The 22734-nt window shown below is 45.5% G+C and overlaps 1 protein-coding gene across 1 annotated transcript in view; it reads left to right on the top strand.

Moving 5' to 3' along the window:
* THSD4 (thrombospondin type 1 domain containing 4) overlaps positions 1 to 22734 on the top strand; it is a 726614-nt gene that overhangs the window by 54713 nt on the left and 649167 nt on the right. The window lies entirely within an intron of this gene.

The following is a 22734-nucleotide window of genomic DNA, read 5'->3' as shown; positions in this document are numbered from 1 at the left end:
CTTCCTAGAGTGCTTCCCAGAGGCCCCAGATGTAGTTCGTTAAATGTAGAGTTGGCACTGGAGCTGGCCTCTGGCTTCACAGCTTGTGTCATGCTGAGTGAGACAGCTTAAGAGGCCAGTGAAGTACCATGGAGTGGGCAGAGCTGAAAGAAACCACCCTGGAATAGGGGGCATCCGTTGCTATATCCTGTCAGGGAGCAAGGAGAGGGAAGATGAGAGAGAGAGAGAGAGAGAGAGAGAGAGAGAGAGAGAGAGAGAGAGAGAGAGAGAGAGAGAGCGCCGCAGCTACAGCTGTGGTTATAGCAGTGAAGAGGATTCCCTTCTAGGAACTGTCGTCTGGTACAGGGACTCAGCATGGAGGGAGCTGGGAATTAAGCTCTTTCTCTCCTGCCGGTGAACCTAGAAGATCGAAGAAACCCTGCTCAGTCCCCAAAGAGACTGGGCCATGAGACTTGAGTGGCGAAGGGTAGACACAGCCTATGTGGACAGTGTCCAGCGTGTTTCCTTCCGGCTCTGCGTGTTCCGTAGTAAACGAACCGACTCCACACTGCTGTCTCCACCAGCCGCATGCTGTCCTTCGCCAGAGCTGCTGCTCGCTCCTGTGCTCTTAGGAATGGATAGATGGGTGGTCTGACTCGAGAAACTCTGAGAGCTGTCAATACATGCCTCTCAGCTACGAAGGAACTCCTCCTGTCTCCCTGCACGGAGATGTCTACTTCTCTGAGAGGAATGTTGTCGGCCATTTGTCCCCGAGGCTGGAGTGTGAATGAGTTTGTGGGGTCTTTTCTCCGAGAGAGTCTGGAAGGGGAAGCCCAGGAGAGAAGAAGGTGGAGAAAGGAGGTTGGCTGATGTCTGGCAGGTTTGAGAAGCACTCCTTGGCTTCTGATGAGACTGCAGCTCTTCTGATTGGTGGGATTTCCTTTAGGCTTGTGTATTATGTTGCGACATAATTTTTTTTTGGGGGGGGCAACTAGAAACCGACACTGTGCTGTAGCCTCCACTAGGATGTAGGATGTTAGCTTCATGAATGCAGGCATCCGACTAGCCAGTTCGCTGCCACATTCCCAGCTCCTGAAGACAGGCCGCATGTCAATAAAATAGTTATTGACAGACTACATGGATGGATGGATGGATGGATGGATGGATGGATGGATGGATGGATGGATGGATGGAACAGCTGGCCAAGGGCAGGTGTTTTTTATTTTTTGTTCTTCTGGTTGCACGAACCATCATAGCTGAAAGTATCACATAAATGCCCTTCTTTCATTTTCTGCTGTTTCCCTTCATTTTTCAAAAGTTAGCCTGAAGGATACATACATATGATGTATATATGTATGTATATAAGATACATACACATAACATGAACTAAAGTTCCTCCAATAGGTATTATCGTCACCATTCTTAATTTCTTTAAAAAATTAAAAAAATAAGTTCACTTCAAGGTGTTATTTAAAAGATTGAAAACCAGAATATCACATTTGGGGGTATGGTACCTCACAGCCCAACGATGAGATGAGATAGGGGCAGTTTGAGATAGAGTTCATTCCCCGCTCCTCCCCCAAATCATGCACGCACACTTTGTTTTCTTTTGAAAGACATGCCTTTGAGAATAGTCCTCAAGGAGAGTAAGGATGCGCACTCGGACTGTTAAGGTCCTTGAACTCATCCAAGAGGAAAAACCAAAACCAGTGCTTTCTTCAGCAATGGTGAATGTCTCCTTGTTGCTGCTCGACCAGAGATTTTCAGGCTGCGCCTGCCGTCCCGCGGCATCTCAGACGCCTGCCAGCGGAAGCAGCAGCCGTGGCGTCCACGTTTCCCTGCAAGATGGGAGAAGAGGGATGCCCTCAGGCAGATTGGACAGGCCATTTCCGTGAAGGGTGTTAGAAGCACTCCTCGAGCTCTCATGAGACCATCGCTCATCTGAGTAGTCGAATTCCCTGAAGGCCTGTGGATCGAGTCCGACACAGTGTTTTGGGGACCGAATATAAACGGACACTGCCGTGGCCTCCACTTGGACGTTAGCCCCATGAACGTGGGTTTCAGAGCTGTCTTGGTCTCTGCCACAAATTGGGAAAAACAACAGCAACCACAAATACGGTTTATGCGTTACTTCAGAGTGTTGGTTTAAAAGACTTAAAAACAACTATATCACATTGTGGTTATATGATACCTCACAGTCAAACTAGGAGGAGGTATGAGATAGAAAGACACTTCCTCCCCCCATTTCTCCACTAATCAGATGTTCTTCTAAAACCCCGAACCCACTGCCATTGATGGAGACTACATGGTGTTTAGGAGTCCTGGTCATGTAGTGGGTTATACGGTGGTCACATATCCAAGAGGTCAGCAGTTCGAAACCACCAGCCGCTCCATGGGCGCAAGATGAGGCTTTCTACTGCCATGAAGAGTTACTGTCTTGGAAACGCACAGGGGCGGTTCTACTCTGCCCTAGAGCCTTGCTGTCGGTCCGCATTGACTGTGTGGCAGTGAGTTTGGTTTGGTTATATCAGGCTCTGGGCGCTCTCCCGCTCTGGCAGTCACAGGGACTTCATGCAATCGTCACTGGAACCAATGTATGCACACATCAGGGTCGCTGCATTGCAGTGATTTATTTACAGAGCAACTGGGACGCTGGATTTGTTTCATGGACTGTTGTTTACCCAAATCTGCTCCGAAGTCTGGATGCCATTGGCGAGTTTGTCCCCAAACCATGTCCTCCCCGTGGACAAGAGAGCAACACAAAACAGGGCCTGACCCTGTGCCATCTCTGTGACCGGGTCTGGATCAGGCCTGCGAGCCAAAGCATTTTTACTGACCGAGTGTTGGCCGTACGGCGCCATGCTTTTCAAACTTACAGTCTCTCTCAGCCTTGAGGTTCTGCCGCACACGGTTCAGCAGCACTCAGGACAGGGAAGGGTTAACTGCAAGGCTATTTGTTATGGAATTGGAAGCTGAACTCTATCGCTCCTGGAATCTTGAGGAACACAAAGGGCTTGGGGGTGGGGGGGTGGGGTGGAGGACATGTCTTCCTTAAAATATTAGAATTATTGTCACTGAAGCAAATTGTTTTCATTACGTAGATAAATCATCCTCGCGTTCCCGCTAACCCATTGTTTCATGGCAGAACCCACAGCCCCAATCTGGAGCCTCGAGCGGCAGGAAGAATTAGAAAATCATTGATGGTAAATTCTTCAGGGACAGCGTTACTAATTTGTAATTGCGTATTGTGACAGAGTACGTACAGGAAAACTAGATGCCAAAAGACCCCCCTTCTTGGTTGTTGTTCCTTTCTCATTATAACGGCATGTCCGACGACTTCAGCATATGGAAGCATTCCTCCAGTAAGTTATTCTGAGGCAAAGACATAATTTGTAAATGCTGTCAAGTAAAATATGCATTTCTAAACACTGCGCGGGTGACTGGACCCCTTTCTGCAAAGGCTGTGAGGGACAAAAGGACCGTGGTGAGGAGCGGACAGCAGCGCCTCCCAGATATTTCTGTTCAGGAAGCCTCCTCTTTTCTCCTGTAACGTGGGCATCCGACGGGGCTGCTGGACCTCTGTTGTTAATAATTATCTAATGACCCCTGGAAAACGATTCCATTAACCGAAGTTCGGTGGGGGGAGGGAGGGAGGGAGGGAGGGTTTGCACACGAGATGAGACCAAGAGCAGGAAAAAAAGTGGACCAAGACTTTGATGTACACAATATGTTATTAGCAAGAGGAATATGTTGGCCGTAAAAAACGATGCGACATTAATGAAACTGTTCGGCTGGCTGCCTAGAAGCACGGGCCACCCTGCGGATGGTCTCCATAGTCTATGCAGGAGGGCGCGTGGCACGCTCCAGCCTGGAATGGAAAAAACACACCTATGTGCACTTTGCTTACAACCGCTCTGTTCAAATGGGGCTACTTTATAATGACGAAAAAATCGGAGTGCGTATCGCAGATCATTTTTCAGAACGGTAACAAACCAAAAGGAGGAAATAAAAAAAACCTTAGTAGCCGAAAGAACCACTCTCCAACCTGCTATTTATGGGAACTTTCAAACAAAGAGAACGGAGACTCTCAAGAGTGAAATAAGGGAGAAAGGAAATATTGGTTTTGCTAACTGATAAGCCAATCACAGTGAGAGCGGCTGGGGCCCTTGTGATGGGTGGAGAGCCCTCCAGGACTGCAGGAGGATGTGCAGTCATGACTTCTGATGGCCTCTTGACAACCCAAGGCAGTGGGATGTTGAAGCAAAATGCTCTAGAAGGGGAAGAGTGAAGTTTTAGCACACCACTGCTACAGTATTTAAGAAGGAGGAACCATTAGTAAGAAAACACATGAATTATCTTCATGCTTTGGGGAGGCAGAGGCTTCTTAAACAAGACACAGAAAAATCTTACCCATACAAGAAGAGATGGATGGATTGGACTACATTAAAACTGAGAACTTATTCTATTGCCATTAGTTGCTGTCAGTTTGCTTATGACTCACGGTGACCCTATAAGAAAGGGTAAAATAAGCCATCGATACAGAGAAGAGCCGACATTATGCTTGACAAAAGTTCATGTGCAGAACATATAAAGAGCTCCTGTGAATGTATGAATCGCTGAGTAAAAGAGGAACCATCTAGTTTTAAATTGAACACACTATTTTATTAGGCAAGCAGGCACTTCATGCAAGAGGATATCCAAGTGGCCAGTAGGTATTTGGCCGTCACTCCCTATAGAAATAGAAATCAAAAATGTCAACTTGACACGACTGAAATGGCTAAAATGGCAGCAGCTGTTGGTGCAACCAAGTGTCAGCAAGGCGGAGCAGCAGGGAGTCGCGTGCATTGCTGGTGGGGGGTTACAATGGCAGAGGCACTTGGCGAACTGCTCAGTGTATGCCGTAAAGCCAGTGTGTGCCTGTGGTGAGGCAAGCCTCCCCGGCTTGTAGTGCGGTCTGTCCCACTGCGTCTGGCTCATGCAGGCTGTGCTACTAGGATTCAAATCCAGGCAGGGCCGTCCCTGGCGGACAGATTCCAGCGGCGCTTCCAGACTCAGGGCAGACCGGATATAAGGAAGAGGTGGACGCTTTCTGAAAGTGTAACCTCCGTAAACCTTCAGCACAGCACCCGGACATTGTCGCAGAGAGTACCAGGAAAAGGGCTTCTCAGGTTGGCAGGTCCTCCAAATACAATTGGAGCAGAGCTTCTGTCTCAAAGGAGAGTCAACTGGAATGAGCTGAATGGATCGGCGCTCTCAGGACCTTCCTTGACTGACGTGGCATGACTCAAAAGGACAAGAAGCAGCTGCAACCCTCCGTTAATCATTACAATGCCTGAAATATGAACCTAGGAAAGTTTAAAGTAAAAAAAATGAAATGGAACACATTGGATATTGTAGGTATGAGTGAGCTGAAATGGACTGGCATGTTAGTCTGGGTTGACTAGAGAAACAAATCCAGAGACATTCATATATGTGTAAGAGAGAACTTTATATCCAAAAGCAGTTGTGCATCAATAAAACACCCCAGACCAGTTCAGATCAAGTCCATAAGTTTGATATTAGCCCATATGTCCAATACTAGTCCATGAATTCCTCTTCAGACTCACACAGTACATTCAATAATGCCAAATACAGGAAGATCACAGGCCGGGGGATAGAAAGTCTTGTGGATCCAGTGGTGGTGGAAGCATCTCCATGTGCTCCTCCAGCTCCTGTGTGGGTCTCCTCAGCAGGAAAGGGAAGGCAGAGAGAGAACGGGCCCGGCCTCCAGTGAGCTATTTATCTCCGTTGCACCTCCAAATGAGGTCATCAAACTCTAACCTGATTGATAGGCTTCACTCCTAATACCCTCGAGTTGACAGGAGACTATGTAACTACCACAACTGGTATTGTCCATTTTGAATCCGTGAACCATGTGATCTATGCTGACATAGACAAATTGGAGAGAAACAGCATTGCGTTCATTGTCAAAAAGCATTTCAAAATCTGCCCTCCCATCCAAGTACTAACCTGGCCTCACCCTGCTTAGCTTCCAAGGTCAGACGTGACTGTCTATCCTACAGCACAATGCTGTCGGTGATGGGATAATATTCACACATCTACAGGGAAGCCCAGTTAATACAACTATTATTGAAATGGACTCAACCACAACTAGTGTAAAGTGTGCGGCAGTGGAATATTTTTCCCAGCTTCGGAAGTCTGAAATCAATAAAACACACCATTCAGATGCATTGTCCATTACTGGTGATTGCAATGTGAAAGTTGGAAAATATGGTCTAATGTTAGAGATCGCAGAATAGAATTTTGTAAGACCAATGACTTCTTCATTGCAAATATTTGTTTTCTACCACATACACAGTGACCATCCATGTGGACATCGCTCGATGGAATGCACAGGAATCAAATAGCCTCCATTTGTGCAAAGAGACCTGGTGGCAGAGGAAGAACCCTGGTGGGGTAGTGGTTGTGTGTTGGGCCACAATCCTCAAGGTCAGCAGTTCAAAGCCACTAGGCACTCCAAGGGAGAGAGAGGGGCTTTCTGCGTCAGCATTGACTCTGTGGCGGGGAGACAGTAAGTGGAAAGAGACTATGAAGAAGCTTAACATCATCAGTCGGAGCAAGTCCAGGGGCTGATTATGGAGCAGACTATCAAGTGCTCATATGGTTCAAACTCAAATCAAAGCTGAAGAAAATGAACACAGGTTAACGACGAGGGCCTTGCGTGTATTCCGGGTGAAGGTGGAGACCATCTCAAGAGTAGATTTGACCCACGGAGCATTCATGACAGAAGACCAGACAAGAGGTTGGCTGACATGAAGAGCATCATACGTGACGAAAGCAGAAGGTCATGTAAAAGACAGAAAGGATGAAAATGAATGCCAGGACAGACGGCGAGACTCGCTCTTGTAGAATAACTAAATCAAAGGCACACATGATGAGCTTAAAGAACGTAACAGAATCCCAAGGGCAGCCCGAGCAGATAAAGGAAACTCGCACAGTGAAATGGGTAAAGACTTGGAGTTCTAAACTCAAAGGGAATAACACGCATTTCTTAAGTTGCAAGGTCTGGAAAAAACCCAGCTGCACGTTGAGCTATGGAATGCTTCTGTGGCTGAAACCCTCCAGAGTCACCCTACTCGGCCCCTATGGGGGCCACAACGGCAGTGCTATGTTTGTAATTAGGCAAACTATTGAACAAAGCAGGAAGTATCCGAAGAAGATGGAAGGAGTACAAAGAGCCACTGTACTAAAAAGTAGTGGTCAGCATGTGACCATGTAACCATTTCAAGAAGTGCTCTCTGATCAAGGACTGATGGCCTCAAAGGAATTCCTTCAAGGGGCACCGGAGGCATTGTCAAGCAACAAGGCGCCGAGGGCTGATGAAATGCCAGTGGAAGTGTTTCAACACATGGACGCGGTGCTGAAGGTGCGCCCTCACCTGTGCCAAGAAATGTGGAAGACAATGAGGTGGCCAGCCTGCTGGAAAAGAGCCGTGCTTGGGCCGAGTCCCGAGAAAGATCACAACACAATTGCAGAATGGTTGCAACCGCACGCCAACAGGGAGCTGCCAGGAACGCAACGCAAGGTCAGAAGAGGATGTGGAACGAGGGCCTTCATTGCTGTTATCAGATGGATCTCGGCCGGAAGCAGAGAATGCCAGAAGGATGTGTAATTGTACTTCATTGACGATGCAAAGACATTCAACTCTGTGGGTCATAATAAATTACGGACAGCCTTGTAAATAATGGGAATTCCAGAACCCTTCATTGCGCTCATGCGGAACACGCACATGAACCAGGAAGCCGCTGTTCCAGCAGAACAAGGGAACCCTGCATGCTTACAATCCAGGAAGGGTGTGTGGCAGGATTTACGTTTTCATTGTACTTACTCAATCTACATGCCGAACAAATCATCTGAGACCCCGGACTAGATGAAGAACTAAGCTTCAGGACTGGAGGAAGATTCATGAACAACCTTCGACATGCAGATAACACCTGACCTTGCTTGCTGAGATCGAAGAGGACTTTGAAGCATTTACTAATGAAAGCCAGACTGCAGCCCTCAGGACGGATTACACTTCAGCACAGAGAAAACAAAAATCCACACAAGTGGACCAGTAAGCAACATCACAAGAAATGGTGCAAAGATCGAAGCTGTCAAGGATTTGATTTTCCTCGGACCCACAATCAATGTCCAGGGAAGCAGCAGTCAGGACATCAAATATTGCAGAATATTTGCCAATCAAATATTGCCAGAATATTGCATTGTGGCATATGGTTGGTTACGAGTTGGGCTGCTAACGGCGAGAAACCATTAACCACTCTGAGGGAGAAAAATGAGGCTTTCTACTCCTGTAAAGAGGTACAGTCCCAGAAGGGCAGTTCTGACCTGTCCTGTGGGACCACTGAGAATAGGAACTGACTCCGTGGCAATGAATTTGGAGTGAATTGTTGCAGGGGACAAACCTGTAGCATTGAACTCTTAAGGTTCTCAAAGGCAAATCTGTCACTTTGAGGACTAAGGTATGCCTGACACAACCATGATGTTTACAGTTGCCTCATTGCATCCAAAGGTCGACCATGAAAAGGGGTGATGGGAGAGGGACGGACACTTTTGAATTAGGATGTTGATGAAGCCTAAACATAGTTGGATTATCAGAAGCATGAATAAATCTGTGCTGGACGAAGTGCAGTGAGGATGCTCCTTGGAAGAGAGGATGGCGAGACTTTAGCTCACAGACTTCAGACATAACACCATCGGGAGGGACTGGTTACTGGAAATGAGCATCACCAGGTTTGGTACGTTAGAGAGTCAGCAAAACAAAGCAGGGCCCTCAAGAAGATGCCTCGACCCTGGGCTCAAACTTGGCAATGCTTTGTGAGGATGGTGCTGGATGGGACAGTGTTCTGTTCGGTTGTACTTAGGGCGGCAATGAGTGAGAACTGACAGCAGGTCACCTAGCAACAGCCAGGGTGCGGACAGAGGAGGAAGGGGGACTTTCTGCCTAGGGGACATTGAGGTACATATAGAAAGTGGTATGAACAGTATTATTAATAATAATATAAAGGTAAAAAAACAATAAGAATGAAAAGACAACCAGCAATATTTTAAAAGCCAGAGAAGAAATTTCTGTTGCGGAACAATCAAGAAATATTTGAGCCTAGAGCAATTCAGGTTTCCCACCATACATTATTTTTTTTAAGAAAGAGAACTAGGGAGCTATATTAGTATTAAATAGAGAAGGATATTCCCCAGGATGAAGAAGGCCATTTCCTTACGATGGAGTTGTTAATTCTCCATCAGGACATAGGACTCCTCAACGCACCCACATCTAATAATAGAGATGCAAATTAGTGAAGCAAAGCTGGTGTAACTGCAAGGAGAAACAGACAAATCCAACATTGTGGTCAGAGAGTTCAATACTCCTTCCTACTATTTATAAAGCACATAGAAAATGAATGAGGGTCTAGAAGGCTTGATTGTGTAGAACATATTCAACGTGGGCGTAGAGCCACACCTAAGGCACGGCAGGTCTGGCCCCAACATCATGGGAACACAGATTCTTTTCATAACCACGGAGCATGTTTGGGTCCTAGAACAAGTCTTAGTATATTTCACAGAGTTCATTTCATAAATAGTTTGTCCCCTGGCCACAATGAAATAACATAAAAATCCATATCCGAAGGATACATGGAGATGAGAGGACGCAGAACTACATAACCTCCAAGTTAAAGGAAGAAATCAAAAGAGGACGCAGTACTTTGAACTGCTTGAAATCCAGTCTCATAAATTGAGAGATGGTACTAAAGGATTATTTGGGGGTAAATTCGCAACACTAAATAGCTATAAAGGCAAAACTTGTTTTAACCTGACCAACTATTAAAGAACTACGGATACCATCATATTAATGGTGAGACTGAATACTTTCTCAGTAAGCCCAAGAAAAAGACCAGAGTCTCGGTTCCCACCATGTCGACTCAATATTCTATTGGATTGGAGGTTCTAATCCATGAGCTCAAGCAACAACAACAACAAAATGTGCACAGATTGGAGAGGAAGAAGTAAAGTTGCCTTATCCATGGACAGCATAATTGGCTGCAGACAATCTGATGGAATCTATTTAAAAACTACTAAAACAAGCATGAGGTTAGCTAGGCTGTTGGATCCTAGATCAATATGCCAGGACCCATTTATATTTCCTATACACTGATCTAGAAAATCTACATGAAAAAGAATACTCTCATGATCATGGTAGCATGTGGTATGAATTGGGGGGTGCCAGCCCCCCACCACTAATCACGGGTTCAGTAAGTACAATTGTACGGTTGAGATATATAAATATTATATTAAAGTCATCGAGAGCATGAGAGATGGAAGAGATATTGCAATAATGGGATCACACACAGTTCATAGGAGCATGCTCACCTCAGCCCCACTTGGTGGTCCACGTGGAGAGGGAGGGAGGACAAGGGGAAAGGGAATAGGGGAGTGAGGGCGGGGGATGGGGAGCCGAGAGTGAGGGGGAGGGTGAAGACCAGCCAGAGAGGCCTCTATTGTAACCCAGGTTTATATACCTTTGGGGGCACATGCAAGCACACTAATTACAGGTAAAGACATACTTCACAAGGAGGGGTTGCACTATAGGTTATACAGTGATGAGAGGGGGACAGTCTAGGGACATACACACAATAGGAAAAGGAGGGATTGGGGGTATGCATGTGACAAGATGGGCGGATCCTAGATTTAGGGTGGCAGCTTAACTTTGACCTGTTCTCTGGATCTCCATAGGAACCATTATCAATAGGGCATAAACCCCACCTACAGGAACCAAATAGATGGCTGCAGGTGCCCATTGTCCTTAACAGCAGGGAGTGGGACCCACTGCAGTCTGGCAATTGATGGCCCTCTGGGAGGATGCCTGTGAGCAGCTGACCTGCCCCACAGTTGCACACATGAAGAATGAAATCAGTGTCATTAACACATGGAGAAATTGCTGAATTGCTACATGTTTTGTTGTGCATATTTCACCACAATTAAAAAACTAAAGCAATCATGCCCATTTTTGAACATCTAATAATCATCACTTTATTGTATGGTCACTGTTAGTTAACTTCTAAATACTACAGTGTGGGGCACAGCAGCAGCGCCGGCCTGGCTAGAGCCAGGCCTTTCTTAAAATACAAAAAAAATTAAATTATTGGGATAAATCTGATAAAGGATTTAAAAGACTTGTGCTAGGGTCTTCAAAGTGTTCACGGAAAATGGAATAGAAAGCTATTGGAAATGAAAGATAATGGAATTTTCCCATAAATTTTTGATGTCTATTTATAACTACAAAACATTGGTAAGAGAAATCAAGATAAATCAAATAAAGTGAGAGTTATAGCAGGCGCATGGATCAAGAATCATAATACTATTAAGTTATCTATTCTCTCTAAGTTTATCTATAGATTGAACACAATCCATCAAATTGTCAACAGAGTTTGATTTACTTCATGTTGTACAGAAATTGACAAACTGATTTTAAAATCTTTATAGAAATGCAGAGGAATTAGAATAGTTAAAATGTGTTTCTTAAAAGAGAATAAAATTGTACAACTCAGACAACAGGAAATTTATATTATTATAAAGTTGGAGCAAATCAAGATATGCTGTGAGCATAGAGGTGGACTAATAAGTAAATCAATGGACCAGCACAGACTGCTGAAATAGACCCAGGTGGACAACTGAATTTTTACAAAAGTAGTCTAGTACCACGACTGAACATTTTGATCAAGGACTCTATAGGGAAATCCTTGATCAAAAGGTGGGAAATGTAGAGAATGTCAAATATTCACGAACTTCTTATCTTCTGGTGCCATGGCGCCTGTTTGAACCCTTGAAACTATTGTCCTGAGAGCATCTATAAAGCTTAAATACAAAATATCCTCTTACGTCTTCTTGAAAGTGTACAATCTCGGAAATCCTAGACAGGGCGACCGAGTCAGAATGGACTCAATGGCAGTGGGTAAGGTGGATGGGAGTTAGAAGAGAGAGAGTCCTTCATAGCACAAGGGTTAAACACCTGGCTGCTAATTAAAAGTTGATGATTTGAACTCCCCAGCTTTTCTCTGGAAGAAAGGTAGGATAATATGCTCCTGAAAAAATTACAGCCTTGAAAAATCATTGGGGCAGTTCTACTCTGTCCTACAGAGCCACTACGAGTTGGAATCAACAATAGATTTGGTTTACGGAGATGGTAGCAATACAATAGTTAAAGGTTCGGCTGCTAAGACAGGTGGTTCAAAGACCTGGTGATCTGCCCTTATAAAAATGACAACATAGGGAGTTCTGTAAATGCCAAACCAGACTCACTGCTATGGAGTCGATTCTGAATCATAGCCACCCTATATGACAGGGCCTCTGTGGGTTTCTGAGACTATACATCTCTATGGGAGCAGAAAACCTCGTCTTTCTTCTGGGAGGGCCAGGTTTCATGCTGTTGACCTTGTGGTGAGTCCCCTGCCCGGGCTCCTGGAAACCCCGTAGGCCTTCTACTCTGGCCTCGATGGGTTCCATGAGGTTGAATGACTTCTATACCGATGGGCTTGGTTTGCAGGGGTGTTGGGGAGTAGACCCGACGTAGTGCAAATGGCTGTCATAGTCAACTGCTAATTGAAAGGTTGGAGTCCACCCAGAGATCTCTTAGAAGAAAAGTCTGGCGAGCTAACTCAGAACGACCACAGCCATTGAACAACCCAGCCTAGTCCAGTTGTCCCCTGACACGCATGGGTCGGCATGAGTCAGAGTTGCCTGCAGAGCAGAGGGTATGGCGGTGGCAGATGGAGGACTGGAGCGGGTAGGCACTGGCTAGAAGGAGCCATGAAGCAAGCCTTGATCCAGCTGGTGGGAACTTGGATTTTTAAAAATGTGAGAAGTGATCAAGTTGTGTGCTCAGGTCGCATCGTAATAAAGAACAGGAGAAAGAAGACCATGTTGTCACTCAGACACACAGCGCTGAGATGGAAAGGAAAGTCTCAGGGGGGGGGGCAGTGTGAGAGTTACCAAGAAGCAAAGCTGCTCTTTGAGAGCTCTTATTCCGGATGTCCAGGCCCAGACCCCTTAGAGAAGGGGAAGCTGATCCTAAATCAGCCATTGTCTCTCTTCCAGCTGCTGTTTGTCAAGCCTTCTGTTTCTGGCGGGATGACTATAACGGACTGCTTCTGAAAAATTAAGAGCATTTTCACTTAACTTGAAGAAATTCAAGTTTAAAAAAACCACATTAAGAATTGGGGAGAATTTTCAATGTCCACTGATTCATGCTGTGCCAAATCGCTTGGATTCAAATCCAATGACAGAAAAATGGACTTTTCTTCTATTATAAATGAAGCAGAAAAGAGGACATCTTCAGGCAGTTCATTTGGAAACAATGGGGTGGCCCTGGCATCTTGGCCCCGGCATCTTGGCCCCGTTCCTTCTTTTAGGCCCGGGGTCCACTGTGGGATTCCGAGCTTCTCTGCGTGCGCTCCTTACCTGCGCTCGGAGCTGAACAAGAAGAATGTGGACTAACAACTCTGTCCAGACCAGGGTTTTCTTGTTGGCTCCCGCCCCCCGGCTTTCATAACCATGGCCAAGGGCTGCTGCTTCGGTCTTTTTTTTTTTTTTAACACTTGAGTTGACCTTTGATCTTGGCGTCATTGTATCTACTAGGTCTTCTCGCTGGAGAAAGAGTCAGGTCCTGGCCTGGTTCCCACACCTCGCTCCATGAAGAGCAGAAAGTCTCCACCTTCTATGTCCAACCCGGCAGGCTGGCCTCTGACTTCCTTTGGGAAACCTTGCCTCCCTCATATTCCTATTCAAGTCTAGGAATGAAATAAGAAAGCCCTAGAAGAACTTGGGTCTCATATTTTCACAGTGTGTGAGATGGTAGCAGAGGGAGCATTCATTGGCAATAAGCTTAGGAGAACCATCCCACGTGTTTGTATGACAAAAATTACATACATGACTGTGGATGGCTCCTCTGTTGGACCCTCTGCCATGATTTATTAAAAGAATCTGTTTGAGACAAGTCCAAGGCCCAAAATACACAACCAACCAACGAAACAAACAAAAACAAACCCACCACTTTGTTGGTTTTTTTTATAGCACGATATTTCTAATGTTCTAAGTATTTTGCCTGCTTTACAGAAATATGCACTCTCCAAGTTGATAAATTCCTTCCCTTGGGCGTTTGTAGCTCCATTTGTAACAATATTTCACCATAAATACATTATAAGCTTGTTCCTCATGTCTGAAGACACAAAACTCTACTACCCATCTCTCAAATGTGATCTTGCTATAAGCAAGCCAAGTTATACTGAGCAGCAATTTTTTTCTTTCTGATGTGTGTTCCCATCCTAACACAGTGACTTTGGGACTATAAATGGTTCTAAGAAAAATGAGTATTTTATGTACTTTATTTTTCTCAACATTTCCATTCCCTCCCACACTTAAACACACAAAACCAAACCATAAAAAGTGTTTTTTTAAAAATAACTTCTAAATTCCCTCACTATTTCATGTTTCCAGGCTAGATTACAGTTAAAACAAAGTTTTGACAGATAGAAAAAAATATCACTTTCGGCCACAAATGGTGGTTCTTTGGAAAAGAAAATGAACCACAGCCCAGTCTCAGCATCACTGTGCCTGTCTGTGCGCTAGTGGTCGACCTGTGGTCATGCTGATGTTACCTGCTTCGTGATCATGGAGCACTCTGGCAAGTGGAGCCTCACATCCCATTTATCCACCTTCCTCACTAGGGATGCTTGTCCTCGGCCTATTTTGGAGACACAGTGGAGAAATCAATGCGCTTTTTGTTTCTTTGTATTGTTTCTGTGTTCTGACGCACTAGCCCTCCTTGCGAGAACGATGTCACTGTCTGTTTTATTAAAGACGACAGTCTTGGGAACCGACAGCCCAGTTCTGCTCTGTCCTGTCGGGTCTCTGTGAATCGCAATGGGGTCCACGGCAACAGGTTATATGGTTTCTTAAATGTTTGCTTCCTGGTTCCACTGATGGCCGTATCCACTCATTGTTCCACCCAGAACTCATCAGACATGTATCACGTGCCTACGGTGTGAGGATGGTTCTCAAGTCAAGACCACGTGGTTTATAGCTTAGTTCTGCTTCTTACTCATTCCGGACCTGGGGTCCAATCATTTATTTCTCTGGGCCTTGACTTTCTCATCTGTCAACTGAATCATCGTAAGACCATCCCAGAGGTTGTTTTGAGATTATGAGCATCCTGTGTGAAGGGTCTCAAATGATGCTTGGTCCATGGTGAACACTTAGTGTGGTGGCAGTGGTGATAATGCCAGCTCTGCACACGATGCTGGGCCACCGAATCTTCTTCTCAAGGCGCCCCCTTTCTGTTGTCAGGGGCATAACCTTATCTGGGACCAGAGTTTCTCAGTTTGGGCACTATTGACCCTTAGGGCTGAATGATGCTTGACGGTGGATCCTAGGCCTCCACGTGTTAAGTAGAGTACTTAACAGCATCACTGGTCTCTGCCCACTCCGGTCAGTCGGATTCCTCCTAGTGCACACAAACTTCCGCGCAGTGTGACAGTAAATCCAAATGGTCTACGGACATTGCTAAATGCCCCTTGGGTAGGGACATTGCCCCGGGTTGAGCATGACTGATCCAAGGTGGTCAATCCCCTGACAGAGACAGCACTGTGGTCCACTCTGCTGGCCAGGGAGGCCCTGGGTCCATGCTGTCCTCTTTCTTCTCCCGGGGATTGTTCGGGAAGACTTCGGTGCATTTGCCTCTTAAACCACAAGTTGGAAACCATGGAGCCATTTTTTTTCCATTTAAATTTTTGTTTAGTAAATATAGATCTAACAGAACACTTGCCACTTCAATGTTCTTCACAAGTCAATGAGATTAATTCTTTTTTAACCTGTCGTTCATTTCCTACTTCCAGATTTTAATATCAACTTCACGGAATCTCAGTGCCCCTTAAGTCACGATTCTCCCTTCCCTTCTCTCCTGTCTACCTTTGATAGTCATTGATGAACATGCCTATTGAGATAGTTTATGTAAGTGGAATCGTGTGCTGTTTGTCCTCTGGTGACTTGACTTACCTCACTGAGTATAAGGTTCCCAAGGGTGAGCATATTGTAGCTCGTACCAGAACTTCATTTGTCTTTGTGACAGTACCACTGAATTGTATGGATAGGTCAATTTATTCATCTGTTAGTGAACATTGAGACTGCTTCCATCTTTGGGCTATTGTGAATAGTACTACAATGAATATTGGTGTACAAGTGTCTGTTTGTGTTCTGATTTCAATTCTTTTGTGTGTACACCTAAGAATGGAATTGCTAGACCCTATGCCCTGGTGGAGAGGATGCATCCCTGGCACATCCGTTTCCTGAGGTTAAACCATGCGGCATTCCCTTGCTTTGTCACACAAGTGCGTCTTGATCCATGTACAGTGTATTAGACAGGGTTCTCTAGAGAGATAAAACCAGATTCCTGATAAATATATAGATATATATTTATACAGATAGATATATAACACAAAAAATGAACAGTTAAATTATAAAGCAGTACAAATGGTTCAGTGCAACTCACTCCCGTGAGAGTTGTGAGACACTGGCAGTCCTTCAAGTCTTGAGGACCGTCAGGTAGTCCTCTGTAGAGAGAGAGAGAGCTAGGCTATCCCAGCACAGGCAGCAAACAGCAAGGCAGGTCACCAACTGTCAGTCCTCAGCTCCGGAGATGTACATTTCATTCCTGTGGTCTTAAAGGGACCTCAACTTACAGCGACACAGTCCACAGGCTAGGCGTCCCACAGGTAGGGTGTCCTTTAAATTGAGGAACAGAACAAGCAAGGCAGCTGCACACTGGTCCGATGATCAAAGAGAGAGAGACAAGAAAGGTGAGACTCACTGAATCATTTATCTCTGCCCTTCAATTAATCCCACTTGTGTTTTTCGGCCAGGCTGGCACAATAAACTATCTCATACAGGTTCCTCAGGAGCACAATGAAGTGTTCTGGAATTCCCATGTTTCTGAAAGCCATCCATAGTTTCCTGTGACCCATGCATTCGAATACCTTTGCATAGTCAATACAATGCAATTTACATCTTTCTGGCTTGAGCCAAGATCTGTCTGACATCAGCAGTGACATCCGTTGGTCCAGATTCTCTCTGAATCCGACCTGGACCTCTGGCAGAGCCTGGTCAATGTCCTGCTGCAGCTGTTATTAGATGCTCATCAGCAAAATTTTATTTGCATGTGATATCAAAGATATTGTTCTTTACGTTGTGTGTTCTGTTGAGTCACCTTTCTTTGGGCTGGGTATAACCATGGTTCTCTTCCAGGTAGTTGGTCAAGTAGCTGTCTTCCAAATGTCTTGCCATAGTGAGTGAGTGCTCCCAGTGCTTCATCAGCTTGTTGGAACATTGCAATCGGTGTTCCATCACTTCCTGGAGCCTTGTGTTTGGCTAAGACTTCCAGTGCACTAGACTTGCTCGCTCAGTACTGTTGGTTCTTGCTCATATGGTACCTCTTGCAGTGGGTGAATGCTGACTAGTTCTTTTTGGTACAGTGATTGTGTACTGCTTCCATCTTATTTAGATGCTTTCTGAATCATTCCATATTTTGCCCATAGAATATTTCAGTGTTGCAACTTGAAACTTGAATTTTTTCCTCTAGTTCTTTCAGTTTAAGATCTGCTGATGTGTTCCCTTTTGGTTTCCGACTGCCAGGCTTTGTAAGTATTTCATTATAATACTGTGTCTTCTCTAGCTGCCCTTTGAAATGTTCTGTTCAGCTCTTTGGTTTTCATCGTTTCTTCCATTTGCCTTAGCTACTTTTGGAGTCAGAACAAGTTTGATCATGCTTGTTCTGTCTGTATGCTGAGCAGATCATCCGAGAAACTTCTATAAAGAAGACTGTAGCATCAGGACTGGGGGGAAGGCTTATGAACAACCTTCAATATGTAGATGACACAACTCTGCCTGCTGACAGTGAGGAGGACTTGAAGCATTTGCTCATGAAGGTCAAGGACTGCAGTCTTCAGTATGGAACACAACTCAATGTACAGAAGACCAAAATCTTTGCAACTGGCCCAGTAGGAACATCATGAGTGGAAAAAAGGTTGACGTGGTCAGGATTTCATCTTGCCTGGATCCACCATCAGTGCTCAGGGAAGCAACAGTCCAGAGATCAAATAACAGGACACATGTAAATTTGTGGCACAAGACCTCTTTAATGTGTTGGAGAACAAGGAGGTTTCTTTAAAGACTGAGGTGCACCTGACTCAAGTCATGGTAGTTTCCATTATCCCATATGCACGTGAAAGTTGGATATTGAGTAAGGAAGACTGAAGCAGAGTTGATGTATTTGAATTATGGTGCTGGCAAAGAATATTAAAAGCACCAGGGACTTCCAAAAGAACAAACAAATCTGGCTTGGAAGAAGTACAGCCAAAATGCTCCTTAGGAGCAAGGCTGGTGAGACTTCATCTCACGTCCCTTGGACTCGTTGTCCAGGAGAGACCAGTCCTTGGCCAGGGTCATCCTGCTTGGTGAAGTAGAGGGACAATGAAAAAGAGGAAGGCCCTCAACAAGATGATTGACACAGTGGCTGCAACGATAGGCTCAAACAGAAGAACATTTGTGAGGATCACACGGGAGCAGATGACCTTTCTTTAGATCACTGAGTTGGAGCTGATTTGATGTTACCTAAGAAAAACATGCACTGGCTGTGTAGGTGGGTCATTGCAAACTTTGAATCCAACGGCCATTCCATGAGGCTTTCTTCTCCTGTAAAGATGTGCAGTCTAACATAGAAGAAACACACCAGCCTGTGTGATCACGAGGTGCTGAAGGGATCAGTTATCAGGCATCACAGAACAAAAAATCATTATCATTGTGTGCTCACCTCCCTGATATGATCCCTGAAGACAAATGGGTACATAAGCAAATGTGGCAAAGAAAGCTGATGGTGCCCAGCTATCGAAAGATATAGCATCTGGGGACTTAAAGGTTTGAAGGAAAGCAAGCGGCCATCTAGCTCAGAAGCAAAAAAGCCCACATGGAAGAAGCACATCAGCCTGTGTGATCATGAGATGTCGAAGGGATCAGGTATCAGGCATCATCAGAACAAAAAAATCTTACCATAGTGAATGGACGGGGGAGAGGGGGAGTGCAGAGTGGAGACCCAAAGCCCATTTGTAGGCCACTGGACATCCCCTTACAGAAGGGTCTTGTGGAAGAAACAAGCCAGTCAGGGTGCAATGTAGGAATGATGAAAAATACAACTTTTCTCTAGTTCCTAAACGCTTCTCCCCCACCCCCCACCACTATGATGATCCCAATTCTACCTTGCAAGTCTAGCTAGCCCAGAGGATGTACAGTGGTACAGATAGGAACAGGAAACATAGGGAATCCGGGACGGATGATTCCTTTAGGACCAGTGGTGTGAGTGTTGATACCGGGAGGGTGGCAATGCTGGGAAGGTGGGTTGGAAAGGGGGAACTGATTACAAGGATCTACATGTAATCTCCTCCTTCAGGGATGGACAACAGAAAAGTGGGTGAAGGGAGACATATGACAAAATAATAATTTATAAATTATCAAGGGTTCATAAGGGATGAGGGGAGTAGGGAGGGAGGGGAAAAATAAGAACCTGATGCCAGGGGCTTAAGTGGAGAGCAAATGTTTTGAGAATGATGAGGGCAATGAATGTACAAATGTGCTTTATACAATTGATGTATGTATGAATTGTGATAAGAGTTGTATGAGCCCCTAATAAAACGATAAAAAAAAAAGATTTGCAGTCTTGAAAATCAACAGGGGTCATTTTCATCTGTCCTCCAGCATCACTTTCAGTCAGAGTCGAACCAAGGGCAGTGGACTTGAGTTTGAATTTGAGATGCTCATGTAGAACCAGTTCGTGGACCAAGAGGCAGATGCTCAAGTAGAAAAAGGGGATACTGCCTGGATTAAAATCAGGAAAGGTATATGTCTAGGTTGAGTCCTTTTGCCACACTTATTTCATCTAAATGGGGAACAATTAATCTGAAAATCTGTGTATGAAGACGAATGTGGCATCAAGATTGGAGGAAGACTCATTAACAACCTATCCTATGCAAATGACAGAACCTTGCTTACTGAACACACAGAGGACTTGAAGCCACTCACCAATGAAAACCAAACACAATATCTTTCAACACGGACCCCATCTCAGCACAAAGAAAAATTCTCACAACTGGACAAGTGAGTAACATGGTTGTGCTAGTCTGGGTACTTTAGAGAAACAAATCCACAGAAACTCATGTATAAGAGAGAGTTTCCTATAAAGGGTAAGTGCGCATCAAGAAAACATCCCAACCCAGTGCTGCCCAAGCCCACATGTTCAACATTAACCCATATGTCCAACACCAATCCACAAAGTCCTCCTCCATCTCACAAAACAGATGCAATGATGCCAACTGCAGGAGGAAAGCCGAATCAGTGAATGTGTAAACATCTCAGCACTGGCAGGGTTCTCCACACGGCTGCTCCAGCACCCAGGGCTGCAGCAGGGTAGGTCCATGTGGCTTCCTCTCAGGGATGTCTTGCAGGAAGTGAGCCTTGCCAGCTGAATCAGGAAACTGGCTAAGGCAGCTGCATCCTGGTCCGACCATCAGAAAGCTAGAGACCCGAGAACTAGAAAGGCAAGGCTCACTGACCCATTTATGCCTCCGTCCTTCAACTAACCCTACATGTATTTATCGGCCAGGTTGGCACAATAAACTACCTCAGTGGTCAAGGGAGAAAATCTTATTGCTGTTAAGGATTTCATTTGCTTTGATTCTCTGCTCAATGCCCATGGACACCCTAGTCAAGAAATCAAAAGACAACTTTGAAGCGCTCAAGGGCAGAAATATCATTTGGAGCACTAGAGTGTGATTAAGCCAAGCCACGTTATTTTCAATCACCTCCTCAGCATGCTATTGTTGCTTACCTTTTCGAAGAACCAACAAAAAACTTTCCCCCCACAACATCTCTACTGTTACTATTCGGGTTCCCTTAGGAGGAGTCCTGGGGACCCTGTTTGTAAGTGCTGAACTGCTAACTGCAAGGCTGGTGGTTCAAACCCACCTTCTCTGCCACAAGAGAAAGACGAGGCCGTTTGCTCCCGTCAAGATGTCTAGCTTCAGCTGTTGCTATGAGCCCCAATCAACTGGACCGCAGTGGTTAGTCGGAGGGGCTCCTCTGGAAAGTGTCCTTCTCCCTCTTGGTCTTCTCCAGGAAGGGGGACCTAGGCAGTCTTCTCAGCGCACTTCTGGGTCTCCTTGAAGTCAACTGTACCAGCTTTTTCTGGCGGAAGGAATGTACTATTTGTTATGGAGAAAAAGCAAAAGTCCTGAGGTCACACCTATGGGCAGATATGAATATGTGAAACCGTAGTGCTGTGACCCTGGGTCCTTCCCTAAGTGGGGAGCGGCGATGCTAACATTGAGAGAAATTTGACTGTGCGCCAGGTCTCACACTTGTCACTCAGCCTCTAAAGTAGGACTCCTCACCTGAGACATCAGGACGACAACTATGAAGTGACTGAAGCAGGATTCACACGCACGTGTCTCACTCTGAATGAAGCCCTTCACTCTGGGCATGCCTGTCCTCATGTCTGCTCCAGCATCCCATCTCCTGTGGGCCCTAGGAAGCAGCTGCATGCCCTGGAGGGCCCTCTAGTTGTGTTCTCCTTGGGTTTAAGCTGCTAGATCCCATCTTCCATCAGGCACAAGCTGTCCATCATTAGCCTCACCCGTGACCTAAAATGCGGTGGGAGTGATTTTGTTTTGTTTTGTTTTCATGGTAATTATGTTGTGGCTGACGCCCACCCAGTCCCCCACTCAGATTTCTTGGCTCTCCTTGTCCTGACACGGCACTCTGTCCTTCCTGGTACTGGGCTGACAGCGAGCTTCTGTGACTGGCACGGCTCACCTATGGAGTCAGCCAACCTTTTAAATTGGATTAAAGCTTTTGAGCTAAGCCTTAGGGCCCAAGAGTTTGCCTGGCTGACATCACTGTTGCGAGTCGACTTTAACTCGTGATGCCCCTGTAGGACAGAGGTTCTCAACCCGTGTGTTGCGACCTCTTTGGGGGTCGAACAACCTTTTCACAGGGGTCGCCCGATTCATAGCAGTTGCAAAATGACAGTGATGAAGTAGTAACGGAAATAGCGTTATGGATGGGAGGTCACCACAACACGAGGAACCATATTAAGGGGTTGCGGCATGAGAAGGCTGAGAACCTCTGCTCCAGGATAGACTGCATCTAAGGGTGTGATCTTTACAGAAGCTGGCTGATGCATTTGTCTCGTGCAGAGCGGCTAGTGGGCTTGAACCACTGACTATGCCACCAGGGCCCCTCTTGCTGTCACCAGGTTTCCTAGTGTCTACATTTCTCTTCAGGACAACTTCTTCATTCGGTTAGTTCTATAAACAATAAGCGACCCCTTTTTAATATACCTTCAATTCAGCACCAGGCACAGATCTCCAAATATCAGGAGCTTATAGTGGGGAAGGGTAATACTTAATCTACAGGGACTTCATTTGATTTTCATTCTGTTGAATATTATTGAAAATATGTTAGCCAATGGATGGTGTGGTGGCTCTTTTCTCCTGTGCCTCAGGTAGTTTATGCTAACAGGTGATGATCTGATGCATACATCCAGAGATTACCTGCTTTCTCATTGGCCATCTGAGTACCCTTTTTCCGAGGCCACATGGATCT

The sequence above is a fragment of the Tenrec ecaudatus genome, chromosome 17, assembly GCF_050624435.1.
Source record: "Tenrec ecaudatus isolate mTenEca1 chromosome 17, mTenEca1.hap1, whole genome shotgun sequence".
Taxonomy (NCBI): Eukaryota; Metazoa; Chordata; class Mammalia; order Afrosoricida; family Tenrecidae; genus Tenrec; species Tenrec ecaudatus.
This window is presented reverse-complemented; position numbering and strand designations above follow the sequence as displayed.